The sequence below is a fragment of the Neopelma chrysocephalum genome, unplaced genomic scaffold (assembly GCF_003984885.1).
Source record: "Neopelma chrysocephalum unplaced genomic scaffold, ASM398488v2 Primary Assembly neopelma1_44, whole genome shotgun sequence".
Taxonomy (NCBI): domain Eukaryota; kingdom Metazoa; phylum Chordata; class Aves; order Passeriformes; family Pipridae; genus Neopelma; species Neopelma chrysocephalum.
In genome coordinates, this window is record NW_020897703.1 from 12,730,008 (window position 1) to 12,746,096 (window position 16,089).

The window sequence follows — 16,089 nt, forward strand, 5'->3', positions numbered from 1 at the left end:
CCATTTTAGCTACAATAGTAAATATCATGTAATTCATTAACATCCAGTGACTAGAGCTATCTGAAAGAGATATACCCAGAACTTAAATTACTGAATTATTATTAGTATCACTATTAATAATGTTATTCAGCCTTGTGAATTCTGAAATTGCTGGTTCTTTTCCTACATGGTAGACAATTCTAGCAAATTATAAAAATTATTTAAAAAATTCAAAAGGAATCACATATAACAAAATTGAAAAATTAACTACGTTAAATATACAGTGAAAGGGTGCTCCAAATTCCCTTTCAAGGAATCCAATGGCAAAAATCAATGACAGAGATTTTTAATATGAATTATTAATATTAATGCATATGAATTGGTAATATCACATGCCGCAAAACAAACTGCACTGCTATTTTCAGGAATTTCTTTTTGAAAAAGTGTGAACATGTAATTAATTAGTCTAAGTACTGGAAGGTATTGTAAGGATGATAGACAGAATACATGATATAATTACACTTGTAATTCATCCTTTGCCCTTACTTCAAAGTTGGCTAAAATAATATTTGTTTAACAAAATAAAGCCTTGTGACTTTTTTTAAACTCATATGGCAGTATAGACCACTGAATAAGCTATTTGGACACAGTAACATTGATCTTTATCAGAGAAACTTTTGGTCAGGAAAGATATGAATGTTCCTTCTTCACAGGTATTAAAAACCTTTGGTCAATGCCCAGCCCTCAACCAAATAAGTAACTGGGAGAACTATACTGATCTGGATTCCAAAGAGTGGTTTGTCATTATTGTAAAGCCACCCAAGGTAAGAAGATTTAATTTTGTCATATTCTTGACACCAGTGGCTAAGAAAAGACCACAGGAGTGACAGTGACATGTAAGGAAACTGAGAGTGGATTACTGAAATTGATTTTGGTGACTAAGTATAATTTACTTATACAACACTGTGAACACTTCAGATAGCATGTGTCCACTTCTCATGTGCCAGGCATTCTGGCTGGATCATTAGCAGGTTAGATAGACTGAGAGTAACTTGAAGTAATGCTTCCTTAGGTACTGTCTGCAACAGCCAGATGTGTGATACCACAGTGATGGAAAACCCAGAGCAACTCTGAGATCTCTCACTTCTTTTTAAGCAAGACCACCAGCAAAACCCTTAATCTTTTCTCTGCCTGTGATATAAATTTTCCATAACTACCATTTCCCCCAATGTTATTGTTGCTTTACATTCATTAGAAATAATGTACTAAAAGGCTGATGATGATAGTCTTCCACTTTCAGATGGCTGGTTTTGAGATGAGCTGAAGTGACATGATCCTAGGCAGGAACTGAGCTGCTGGGTTTGTTTTGGCTGTGTTTATAAGCATGTCAGGTTTATAGTGAGAGTATCTTCCATTAGAGGAGCTGATAGGGTGGAAGGAAAACAGAATTCATGTGCACAGCCTTGTCATCTAGTCTACAATGTCTTTGCTGGGTCATGTTGGCTGGGTTATTGGTTTCTCTCTCAAATTCCTTGCTATTAAATGCTTTTATCTTGTGAGAAAATATGGGAGAATGAGCATAAATCCAAGCTGATATATAGGGTTTTTTGCGCAACTTTATATTACTTCACATGAAGTGACAATAATATAGGTGTTCATATTTGGTGAAGATGATTACTGAAATGGGTAAAATGTCAAAGAGCCAACTAACATATTCACTGGCATATTAGGACTCAACTAGGAGTTGTTTAACAGAGATTGTCTCCACTTTTTTCTCTGGGACAAAGTGTTAAAATCTAGAGCTTTGGAGATGAGCTACACTGCTTTATATCCAATCTTCTCTTACATGTGTTTTTAACAGCTGTGAATTTCCATTTTTCTGCTAGACCGGTAGAATGAAAATGCTAAAATATCTGTTGAGGACTGATTTAATAATTTTGACACTTTTAAGCACTGTCTGAAACTGAACTGTAACAATTGGCGACTTGAGAATACATTCCAACATCTTTCAAAATCTTAGGTTTTGAGTAACAACAGTTTTCATAGTTGAAATACATCTTCCCACAGAACTGTGGTTTAAATTGCAAAATCAGAAACAGAGTTTGCTAAACATCCTTGGAACATGCTTTCAGCTTACAAGATGTGATGGCCATGGCCTGTGTAGTCAGGTCTCTGATCTTATTCCAAATACCACTTATGTGCCGTGTATTTTTCACGGAGTTGTAGATATGATGCTACTGATTTAATTGGGGGATAGACAAGAGTTTATTTAGAAGAAAATACGCCTATTTAAATGTATTCAAGGATCATTTCTATCCTCAGACATTTCTCCTCGATTCCTGCTGACAGCAGGAATTTTGTCAGGGTATTGCAGAATTTGGCTTATTGAGTGTTTCAAAGCCCCTGTTTGTGCAGCTGAATCGCTGGTGCTCCCTCTGCTGGTGGTGAAAGATGAAATTACAATCAACACCATGGATTTATAACTGTTCCATAATACAAAATAAGATATTCCCAGTTTATATGCGTAAATTAGCTAATATCCACAGTTTTTGTGTAAAATTGAGCTCTGTTTTATCTGATGTGTTCAGTGTGGCCTAGCTACTGCAATTTCATGTATTTTCAACCGTGATTTTTTTATAAAGTACTAAACTATCTCATGTAAAAAAAACCCTCATTTTGAAACAATCATTAGAGAAAAATCAGGATGCAAACTAGCATACAGAATGGATTCTGTGAATGTATGGCCAATACCCTGTTGCGAACAGAAATTGTTCAGGAGTACAATAACTGAAACAATAAACAGCTTACTCAGGAGATGTATGTGCATAGCATTCACATGTTTTCCCAGCCAAGATCACTCCACACCTCCTGTTAAATCTTTGTTTAATACCACGTGCATGAAAGGTCTCCTTATTTTCATAATATAAATACGCTAAAGGGCCAAAGGACTGAATTACAGTATACTGACAATTCTATAAACTAAAATTCTCATCCAAGGCAAATGGATGCAATGCCATATTATTTTAGAATTTAATCTGTGTATGCACCTTTCACTGACTGCTATAGAAGTTGCACATGTGCATCTGGAAGAAGAATCTGAGCCTGAATTTAGTGTTTAGTGCACGGCTTATACCTTTACACAAGCAGGAAAGCACACTGAAGTGAAAGTGTTGATCATTCAGACTCAAGGCATGTATGTTTCCCACTCATTATTCTCTAAACTGAAGAACACAAATACCAACAGCCAAATGCCTTTAGGTCACAAAAAATATGTTTCCCCTCTTCCTTCATATTTTTATGGATAAGGAAGCTTTCAGGGAAATGTAGCTGCATAGCTAAAACTAAAGATTCAAGTCTATTTAAGGCACCTAAGCGAAATAGGTTTGTTGGTCTCACATCAATGCATATTGCAAAAACATATCAACTCAGCTGATAGTCTCTGTTTAAGCTGAGCTTTTTGGACTGAAATAATAAGGAGTTCTACATAACTAAATTAATTTCACCTTGAGCAATATTTGTGGCTGTGATCTGTCAAGGCTACACTTGGAAGCAGTGACATGATAATTGGAGTGATGACTATATGTTTTCATGCAGGTACACAATGAGACAGGCTTAGATTAGTGATCTGAGCTACTAACATTAAAATACAGTTTTCTGACAAATATAGGAAACCTTTCCAATTACTCATAATTGTTACATTGGCTGTCCAGCACAAAAAAACACCACTAGTGGCAGCAACAGCATTTTTGAGAGGAATGCAATGAAACCCATAGCATGATTCCAGTTTCTTGATTCTTTCTTTCATAAGAACAAGTTACTTTAACCTAATTCTAATGCAAATTTCCATGTGGGCAGTGATCATCCAAGGAAACACTACATTTTCACAATCATAGAAAAATGGCAGACATTCAAGAAAAAAAAAGTTTAAACGAAGTTAAACTTCTGGTATAATGAACATTACTTCACATGTTTTTCCAGATGAAAATATTTATTCAAGACCACCACCCCCATATCAGTTTTAAAGAAAAATAAAAGCTTGAGTACTGTTAGCTTTCGACATAGTGGAATTAAGGACACTCTTGGTCAGTTTGATTTGCTGTCTAATAGAAGGAAAGACAGGATACTATGAACATGATGTTTACTCTAATGCACTCTGGACTAAGACACTGCTTTATGACAATTCCTGCTAGGTAGAGTTTGTATTTTTGTCAATCCATTAGTTTATCTCACCAGGCAAGAAATTTCCATAGCACATCTAAAGCACCAAGGGAAAAAGCTCCCCAAAGCTCTTCATGTTATGCAGCTTTGCACGCTTGAATTAGTGTCAATTTGGGGGATATTTTTTGGGAAATAAACAAATAAAAACAACTTTTCCTCACCACACTGAACAGTCCACTTCATGTTAGGAAATCACCTTATCTCTTATCTCTGGATGTAGATTATCACATTTTACAGGGAGGCCATAAGTAACTGCAAGGAATTTTCTGCTGCAGAATAAAAAACTGAAGTATTTTAATATTGGAGGCAGGATTTTCAAGAGCATGTAGGGAAATCCCACACTTAAATGAAAGCTTAATTCCTTGGACTCTTAACCCTTACTGACATAAAATTAACATTTTACACAGTTCTTGAACAGCAAAATTACAAGCAAATTGAACTTTATGATATGCAGAAATGTGAGTTACTAACAGAGAACCCTATTCTAGGACTGGGAGGTACAGGATATTTTGCACTCCAAGAATGATGTTTCTGAAGATGAATCCTTAAGGTTGAAAATGTTCCAGCTATAATCCCACTGAGTAATTCTTCCTGAGTGAGGTCATGGTATTACTTCTGGGAATAATTTGGCTCTGGAACTTGGTCATTTTAGTATTTTAGATTAGATGAGCCAATTTCTTTAATACACTTTTGCTACGACTGCTGCTTATCTTTTACCAAACTTTCAGTGTTTCATTATTTCTGGCATTTACTAACTGCCTGTTTGGAGTTAAAAACAAATTTTATATTTACTCTGTATCAATTTATCAAGGGAAAACATAGGAAAAATAAGACAAAAACTCAAAGACGTAGACTCTGTAAAGAACAATTAGTTATCGCAATCAAAAAGGAAGGTTCGCTCTTTCTATTTCCTGCAGAAAGTTTAACTTGTCTTGGCAGTCCTTCCCACAGCCTGCTGGGCAGGGAAAGCCACCACCTGTGTCTGCTCCACCAGGACAGTTCTCCCTACACACACCGTGCTGTCTGTGCTCAGACATCCTGTGCAGCATCCTGCATGCTGGTCAACCAGGACTCTCACTGCACACAACGGAGGCTGATTTCTCAAAACAGGTGAAAAACCTGGCTTCCCTCTAGGCCAGCACTTGGTCCAAATTTAGTAATTGCCTTAGAAATCTAGTAATTAAATGGAAGATGATTCTGTTGTATGATATGCAATTTAATGACTTCAGCTTTTGCCATGCCGCATGGAGATATTTGGTGAAGATTTTTAAACACCAACAGCTTCTGCTAAGCATTAAAAATGCGAAGTGTAATATAACAGGTGCAAAAGCAGTTCTTTAATGTTCTTATGCTTTCCTCATGAGTTAGGTGGATACAGTATAGTCAACGGACATAAGCTGCCGGTTTAATATACCGTGATATCTTCCACTTAGGAACTCTGACAGAAGCAGTGATATGTTATACAGCCACTAATTTTTCTTTAATGTTGCTTCTTCTGAGAAAGATGAATTTTCTTTGCTGAATTTCTCTGAGTTAATACTATAATTTGGATTTCTGTTTCTCAAAAAAGCCTTCTGCATTAAATAAAACGCAAATGTCCTTCTAATAAAACCACCTCTTACCGTTATCACAAGGTAAAAAGATAGGAGGTAGTATGGAAGATTATTTTATATCAGACTTGTTAGTCTACTTCCACTAGTAGTTGAAGTGTAATTTAGTATAATCTCCTTTTTCTTGTTTGTTGATGGTGGTTTTGTTTTTTATTCTACCAGTGTACTCATTTTGTGTGATTCAAAGAATGCCTTACTGGTAAGTAGAGGAAGGAACTATGTGATGCTCTTAATCACTTACAGACAGCCAAAGGGGAAGTCCTTTCCATAATTTGACTAGCAACTACATGCACTACCCTGTAACAGAAATAGTGCATTTAATGGTACTTATGAAGTATTTGTCTTCCCAGACCAATATCAGCAGTAACAAACAGAGAGGGCAGTTTGCCTCACCCTTGTAGGTGTGCAATCAAGTGTAGTGCTTTTCCCAATCTGGTTTTCAATGACTGAGTCACAGGGGTGAATAGAATAGAATAAAAATAAATTTGGTTATTTAGAAAACACACAATTGTCCAAGATCCCTTTCATAAGTAAAAACAAATGTTGGTCCTAAACAGTTTGTAACTGAAATAAAAACATACAAAGGAAGAGTGGAGAATGCAAGGAAAGCTAAGTGACTATTACATGCACTTTAATGAGATTGCCAAGTTAGTCTTTGATTTCTCAGTCTGACTATTTTCTCAAGTATAGATTATCTTTCAAAAAGATTTCAAAGCTGGAAACTAAAGAGATATAGAAGGAAACATTTTCAGCATCACAGAGTAGCTACCAACTCCTTGAAATTCAAGATTGTAGGTAAGAAGGAGCTGACTAGATATATAAAAGCTAATATCTGTTATCCGGGAATAAGATTACAATGTCTTATAACCACTCCTTGTGTGTGAATACATTAGAATCTGGTTAAAGAAAAATAAATAGCCTATTTTTAAAATTGATGGAGAGTACAGACCAATGGAGAATATTCCTGGATGGCTATTATTTGCCTTATTTCTTCCTAATACTGTACAGAAATATTTTAAAATATAAATTCTAATAAATACAATAAAGACACTTTAATGTACATTTCATTACAGGTTCTAATAACATATATATGTAAACATACCTATGATTTCCTATTCATCTTGGAGCACACACAAAAATCACTTTCTAAATTAAAATCAAAACTTCACTTAGGGATTTCACTTTCTTTGAAAACTATTAAGAATACTCATGAGTCACATCCATAGCTTGCTTCTAGCACAGAGCTATAATGTAAAGCAAGTTTCCTTCACTCTGTAGGGATTGATTCTCCCTTGAAGCCTGGAAAAAATCATTCCAATAACACCTGAAGGATCAGTAGAGGATAGTGCTTTAATTACAAGCAAGAACTTGGGCCAAAAAGGAGCTTCTGTAATTCTCACAGTGCTCATTACCTTTGGCTTTCTGCCTTAACTACTGGCATGTATTATGTCAGGTGTATAAATGTTCTGCATATCGTTGTTGCATATTCTCCACACTTACCCTCACTTGGCAGTGCTCTGCTTCTCCTCCTCTGCTGCCTTTCACCTTGTGAAATCATTAGTCATTTACGTTTACATAAGGTGGATCACAACCACTTCTGAATTACAAGTCTTTGAATGGCACCCTCTTTGCAAGGGTGTGAGTAGCTGCACTACGAACAAGGACACAAAATTCCTCACCCAGATTCTGGATTTCTGAGCTCTGCTTGTCTTGATTTTTATAGAAAAAATGCTCTAGCGAAAGTTGTGCAGCTGAAACAAATGCCAATGAGTTTTTTCCAATTCACTCTTCATAAAAGCTCATAAAAATGACCTTTGTGTCAATTTGCCAAGGAAAAATATTTCTAGCTAAAAGGTGCACAAATCCAGAGAAGTGGAGAGGATAAACTCAACATTCTGTTTTTGCATCTGGCTTACATCAGTCAATAGTATATTATGTGATAGTATCATGGAAATAAAGAGTGTATGGAGGGATTCTAACACTCAGTTACCACATCTGTCTCTCTACATTATCATCATTAGAGTGTTTAGATGTAATTTATCTCCCTTTCCATTCGGAAGATTCATGTTCCCTCCCATGAACTGGGCATCAGCCCAGCCGTGATGGGTTGTGTCCATAGAGGAATGCCTTCACTTCGACACCTGCTATTAGCCATCATCAGCCCAGCAAGCTCTGCTTAGCTCATTTATGTATTTGCAATCCTTAGCCAAGCAAGTAAGGAACCAGCGTATGTTTCTCTGATGTGTTTCTCAGCAGAGAAAACTAAGGGAAAGAAAGATAAAGGTATGTCCACTCTTACACAGCTGACAGATTTTACACTTCAGACATACCAAAACTTACCAAGCTGGGCTCTGCTTTTAATTATTTATAAATAGAGAAGAAGAGTGCTGCTAGGGTTAAGGCCATTGGCTAAGGCACAAGAGATCAAGAGTGAGTCACTAGCAACAGGCACAGTCTGACACTGGGCAAATCAATCTCTCTGTCCCAGAGTTACCAAATAGCTTGTGTATTTAGACTTCATGTACTTTTGGGCAGGGATTAACTTTTATTACATTTTCGCCAGCATTCAGTACCCTGAAGCCCTGATCTCAATGAGGTCATCTGGTTATTAGCATAATGCAAACAGTCCCATCTATGTCTCTGCTCTCTGGCCTAAGTCTTACCAAAAATTTTTGTATATAAAAAGAAACTGAGGAAAAATACCTAGATGGAGCACAGAGAATTTTCCTTTCAGGTAAAAATTTCTATTATGTTAGAGCCAAATTGCTTATTGCTAATCAAGGCATAACAGGAAACACTGGAGCTGAAGCAACTCCCTTTGTCCAAGTCACTGGCATTGATGGCAAAATCAAAAAGCACTAAGGTGATCAGAAATTCCAGAGTACTGTTGCAGTGCATACTTTGTCAAGTCTGATAACTTCTGGAGATGGTTGTTAAAGTATGCTTGGAGAAAGGTACAAGTATCCCTATTTTCTCAGTCTTCTACCAGGGAGAATAATGAGGGTGGCCTGTACTTCTGCCAGCCTCATCTTACTGGGATGTGTAGGTGGGGTGATTCCTAATGCATAAAAGTCATTACGCGAGCTTTTATCTAGAAGCCAGCCTGCACAGGCTGTGATGACACATCCAGTTGCAGCATGCACAGATGTTAGATACAAAAGAAGACTAATTTGAATCAGGAGATCTGGGTTCTGTTAGTGACTCTGCTATATATTTCCTGTATTGCTTTAGGCAAGGCATTCAGGGCCTGATCCAGTATCCATTTAATTCCACAGCATGGTTTTCTCTGGCAGTACTCTGAGCTGGATTGGACTCCTAGCCTGTCACTTTCCCAGGCTCTCCATATTCCTCAGAGGTACAATATTACCTGCTCCATAGGTGTTTGATATGGCTTAAACCATTTTCTTCTAAAGTGATTTGCTACTTAGGCGTATCATGAATATGCAATTGAATTAAATTCTCGATTCAGCAAAAGCCTCAAACCTTTAATAAGCTTCAATCAAATAAACGCATACTGGAGAATTTCAGGTTCTGTGTCATTAGGTGTCAGTACATAGTCTTAAACATGCAAGAAGGTAAATTATTTCAGTGGAACTACTTAGGGACCTAACATTAAGCATACCTCAAAGTACCTTGCTCAAGGAGGTATTATCTATCATTAACCATACACATGTGCTTGAAGTTAAGCATCTGCTTAAGTGTATTGCTCGATTCATCCCTGAGAGCTTAATACTCACACACTTTCTAGCACAGAAAACAAACATTTGAGCCTAGAAGATACTAAAAATAAACTTACATTTGATTATATGAAAGATCACAAATTATTATTTAAATCTTTTTAATAAATCTAATGAAATAAAGAAAATTTAAGGTCAAGTAGCCCATGCTAATTTCCAGGAATCTTGCTTACCCTATAACCCTTCATTTTTACGTAACATTGAAATCACAATACGGATGTGTATTTTGAAGTAATTGTGTTGGTGGTCCCTTCATGCTTTCTGAACATCTAACAGTTAGCTAAGCAAACACACGTGACTGATTAAAAGAAGAAAGGGAACTATTTTTACAGGGACCATTAAAATTTAACTGCCATCTGGCAGGGAATGATTAGAGAAGATCAAAATTAAGGCAGTCAACACAAATACTGTGTGGATACCTCAGGGAATTAATGTGGATAGAAGATGGTGGACTTGTGGCTATGTTAAGAGACAGACAGAGAAGGAAGTGGTGAACACATCCTTTATGACTGCTGCCCTAATGGCCATATTCACAGAAACAGGAGCAGAGAAAGAAGAAATCAAGAACACCTGGGTATAATAGGACGCTTGCTGTCATAAAAAAGAAAGTTAAAGCATTATACAAGAGCCACACCATTGTTGTTCCTCAACAAGCCAGGAAGGAAATTTTTATTGTGGAGGTGTGTTGCAGTTGGCAGGTAGTTAATATTCAAATTACCCTACTATCTTTACATAGGCATTTTAAATAGGGTCTGTAATAAATCTTTTAATTGAAGGACCTTACAGAACACGAACCTGTGGTTGATCTAACTGAACACTGGATGTCACTATTTATACACACTATTACTCATTTTAGAGGCATTAAAAACACAATCCAGCCATGAATTGGAGCAATCCAGACATGGCTTTTTCAAATTAGTTCTCTTTAATTATTGGTGTTCTTGAGATAGCAGTTCAATGAGCCAAAGCTTCCAAGCTGCCTGAATATGCACAGGTCATTTTTTACAACTACTCAACTGCCTGCCCTGGCAATGCTGCTGTTAGGTGTTTCCTAACAAGAGTAGCACATCTGACTTCATATTTTACAGGAAAAATTTGAGGTTTGTACAGGGAGATAAGGGACTGGCTGTTTACTGCAACATATCATAGCTAAGACTCTGACCAGGCAGCCTTATAACTCTGCTGTTGTGACTGGTAAAAAACAATCAAAATACCACTCACCCAAAACTCCAACAGCCCCTACATGAGGCAGCTCCTGGTCTGACTGTGCTGGAGTAGAACCTTGTTTCCACCCCTCATGAGCTATTGGATTGGAAAACCCCTGTTCCCTCAAGCATCTGCCTTGAGGTTTGTTTTATTCTGTGCCACTAATAACATACACCTCTTCTGCCACTCTGCTGCCCTTACTTGAGGAACAGGTGATATCTAAGGTATACAGTTATTATGAGGGAGCACTTTTAGGAGACAGGGGAAGGTAAGAGAAAGAAAAGGGAAAAAAAAGAATATCTCTGAGTCCAAGTGGTATGGGAAAAAAATCAGTACTGATAGTCCACAAGGTCAGGTTAGCTGCCAAAAAGACTAAGGATAGAGACAGGTGAGAAGAGGCAAAGATTAGTAACAATTGATACAATAATGTACTGTGAAATGAGGCTGGTTGTTTTTTTGTTTCTTGAGCTCAACACAGCATTTTGAAGCTGGGCTTTTCAATAGCATAGGAGAAGCACATTAAGTACGCTTCACAGCCTATGATATCTTGTCAACTGTACCCAATTGCACAAACATGCTAAACAACAACAACATTATCAGAAATATACACAGTGCTATTCTGAAATGTACAGTCGGCATTAAAGTTTGGTAATCCTAGACCCTGATTCCCAACAGAATTTTTCAGTATATTCATGTGTCTACTTGTCACTCTGCATCCTTGAAAATGCTAGGACTCTAAAAAACATCTGACTCTTCTGAACTTTCTTAAATTCATCACTCTTTTAGAGAGAGGTAAAATATAACTAAAGACAGCCTTAGGTGTTTTTTGCTAATAAAGAGAACGACTGAAAATACCTTTCACGATTTGTAAAACTGCATTTTTATGCAGGGCACGTGAACATGGTCCTTCCTAGTGCTATACTGCGAGTGTAGTACTGTCAAAACACTATGGGTGTCAAGGGGGTTGCATTTTTTGGTTTATTTTCCACAGATCCTGGGTAAACAGTGCAATGTCTAATTATGACTAGAAATATATGGTTGGAAATTATCTATCCTGAATCTTACTTTATTTCAAATAGTATTTTTCAATAAATATTCTGAGCAAAATATTCTTTTGCTTAACTACAAAATTATATTTTAAAATTTGAGCCCAGGTTGCCATCCAGTTGAGGCTTGTTAACAGGTTTTGCTCTTTCCTAAGCCATGTCTAAGCCATTTCTAGCCTTATACAGTACAGAGTAATTCTGCTAACACAAGTAATGTGTTCAGTGGAGCAAAACAGGAGTCAAGTACAGCTATAATATATTAATATGATACTAAGGTGATGCTAATGATCTACTATATGACACTATTAAAATGTATCTTATAGAGACCTTTATATAGACTAAAAATTTTAATAAGCAGTATAATTTTGTTATACATATGTGCCACTTTACAATCGTGTGGGGACAGAATAAGCCTTATACACAAATATGTTGAGAACCTGGAAAGCCAAACGTGGTGTAAAAAGGCAATGGTCTATCATTCTCTCCTCAGAATACACCACAGACACCAAGCAGTCAAAAGCCACCTGAAAAAGCAGTGCAGCTCTGGTAAACTTCTGCAGTCTGTTGTCCCAGCTTTGATGCAGCAACCTGTTAAGACTGCTCAGGGCATATAACAGCCTATTGTTCACTCCTGTCAACAAGGTGCAGAGCATTCATTCTCCACATGCAAAATTCGGATCATTAAGCCAAGCTGAAAGAGAAATACAGTAGACATTTGCTGATTTTTTTTTTATGATGCCCACAAGCATCTACAGATGTGATCCCATGTAATGAGGCATGTGGCCTTAAGCTGCAATTATGTGCAAACAGCAGGATCTCCTGGCAAAAGAGATGGCACTTGCTGCGTTATGAAAGCTGTCCCTCTAAAACCATGTTTGGTTAGCACCTATGCCCTGTTGAAATTGGCATAGATAATTCCAAGTGGGAACAATGCCAGCATGACAGATGGGAATGAATATAGCCATGCCAGAGAACCAGGATGTTCATCAAGTCTGAGTATTAGGGACAGAGTCCTTTCCAAGAATTTAGAAATGGCAGGCTGTCCAGACTTTCTCTACTTGAGGTACGAAATATAAGACTATATGATCTCTTTTGTAACTATGAGCAAAATCAATTACATCATTTAAAAATAGCTTATCTGAGCCATGATAGTAGTCAGCTGAACTAGAACAACTTTTTCTCTGGATTCAGATTGGCACGAGGTCCTAGAGTGTAGAACCTGTGCATCAGAGTGAAAAGGATTCCACAGATTTTCTCCTAAGTGGTTTGCACTGAAAAGCTTTTGGATGATAATGAGTATTGTTCATTTATATACTGCCTTTCAGGCTGTGAGCCCAAAGCAATTTGAAAGTTTATGAGAATGTAAAGTTATAACTGGGAGGTATGTCATTTACAATTAAGCAAATGAATCTTGCATGTATTAATGGGCTATAGTCCTATCTCGCATCTCCTCTACCCCAGGGATCATAAACTGAAACTATAGTCTCTGTGAAGAGGGTGGAGGAAGGCAAAATCCCTCTGCCACAGTCCTGACAGATACGTGTGCTCTGCTTTTCTCTTTACATGGCACAAATGGCCATAACAGATCAGTTATCCAAAACACTAACTTAATCTCCAAACAAGAATTACTAAATCCTATGGGGTTTTTTGCACACTGAACAGTTACCTTCCCTATTTCTCTTTTCAGATTTTGAACAGCCAAAATATATCACCCAAAAAGACTTATCTATGATCATTTATGTAATTCTGAGAAACAGGAAGAACAGAAATTGCTTAGGTACTTTTGTTCAAAAACTAAGAATCTGGTGTTGCAATTCCCACTGCACAAAATGACTGGACTTCCAGAAGAGCCCACTAACAAAACATCCCTCCATTTTGGATTTGTTCAACTTCAGCAACCAAAATTTATGGATACCTCTGAAAAAATATTGGCTCTAATATGGACAAATTCGTGGCTGTCTGTGCTGTGTATCATATGAAAGGTATTATAACCGGGTTGCTGATGTTGTGTTCTAACCAGTGCAGCTAATAGTGTCCTCTTACAGCTGAACCCTGTTTTCTCTTCAAAAGAGTTTTAATACTATTAGTAGGAATAAAAAGCATTGCTGAATTTATTTTCATTTAATCCAGTGATATTCTGTAAACTAGAAATCTATATGTGTGTTATCCAGTGAACTGACTGACCATTTCAGGTATCAGCTCTTTTTTGCAACACAACCTTGAGTAATATCATGACTCATCTCAGTAAGAAACCTTAGTTAATAGAGTTCATGTTCTAAAGTAATATATGAAGAGATACATTCATTCTAAATGTCCTGAATTTTCTGCGCACTTATAAAAATTACTTTGATTAAAAATCAGTGGATTGTTTTATTACAACTTTTCCTCAAAAATCCGTTTCTGAAAAATATTGAATAGACACACAATAATGATCTTTAAACACAGGAGAGCTCACTCTGAATGTGGCAATCCTGACACACACAGCGCAATAGATGTGAAGCATCAAGTGAAACTACTCATGAACCTAATACTTCCTTTCACTTACAGTTATATTGCAAAGGTTAATGGTCGGACTCAATGATCTTTGAGGTCTTTTCCAACTTTAACAATTCTATTAGTCTATGAAATACAAATAAAAGTTACATTAAAATAGGGAAGCATAATTTTATATACAAATTATAATTTTTGACATATAAAATTAATTTTAAAAATGCAAGATTATCTTCTACCTTGTGACATGCTGCATTTTACGGAAGGGTAAAACATGTTTACACTGCCATACATCATCCTAAAGGTAACCAGAAGAACCCGAATGTAGACAATAGGGCTTGTTATTCAGGGTGAGAGCAGCTCCACCAGTCTTTTCTGGCAAGATTCCTTGGAGTCTTGATCTCACTTTCCACCAGAATCCAATAGCTAGGATGGGAATGAGAACACCTCTTTACCATTACCCCAGTTGTGTGAGAGGACCTATGCAGTCCTGAATGGGAAGATTCAACCACACAGCTGTGAATGGAAGAGGTAGAACTGAAACATGGCCCAGGCTGCGAAAAATGCTGAAAAACCCTGACTTTGTAAATCAATATCAATCAATGCCCTGCAAAGTACATCATAAATCTGGATGTTCAAGAGAGCTAACACTGAGGTAATAACACTACCTGAAGTTTTAAAACATTTCACAAACATTAGGAGAATCTCAGGAGGACTTTGATCCAATGTCCTCCTTGGGGGTCTTCCAACAATTAAGAGTTATTGGAATATATTGGTTTTCCAGACACATCTCCTCCTCAAAACAGAGTTTAAAAAAAAAAGACTAGTGTGAGTGTGGGACATGTTTTGAGTTAATAATCCTCTGCTGGGAGATAAAATTTAACCTGGAAGAATAGGTTTCAATGTAGAAGGAGAACATTTTATTTAGGCTTTGGACAATGGCATTTCTCTTGACTAGCCAAGATTTCTCCTTTAGCAAATATAGAACAGACATTCATCTTTTATAAGTCATTAATAATAAATGTTGAATTTTGACAGACCCTTCAGTGCAAAGCACTTAGGACATGCTCATTCATTCAGCATTGAACAGGATTTTACTTGTTCAATTGAACCAATATGCAACTGCCATCATTTGTCTGAACCTGGAGGAAAAGCAACCCATATTTACCAGGCAGGCTTTCCAGTTTAAGGGTACTGTGCCCAGTTTCCTTATTATCTGCTTTCTGGATGGATATAAGGCTTAGATAGTTTTCTTTTAAGAAGTCACCAGAAAAATGCCATTTGAATGCAATATCTGTTCTGCTGATACTGCCGATGTGCACCTCAGTTCCCAAAGAATGGGTGTAAGCTGTGAAAGGAAAAGTAAAAAATACAAAACCACCGGCAACCTATGACCTCTTTTGCTGGCCTTTACGGGCTGTTTTTTTAATGCTTTGTTACTAAGACTCTGGATGAACACTGGAACCAAACCAAGATTGCTGTTGTATTGAGGCTGGGAAATTCAAACTGTACTGTTTCTCACCTTCACACCTCTAACTGAGTACACCTCCACTGTACCTGAGGATCAGAAGACAATGTGTTGTAGGTTATAAAAGCAAAATTATCATTAACATTAGTATGCAGCTGCTGAAAGTACCTATTGGTCATGTTTGGTGGTGGGTGTTCAAGTTGCTGATATGGAGCATGTCAGCTGTGTGGCACCTGTGGTTTAATCCATGACAACATAAATTGTCCGTGTAAGTTTGCAGGAGGCCAGCAGTTGAGTCCTAAGAGACTGTGCTATGTTCCCATCCCTAAACACAG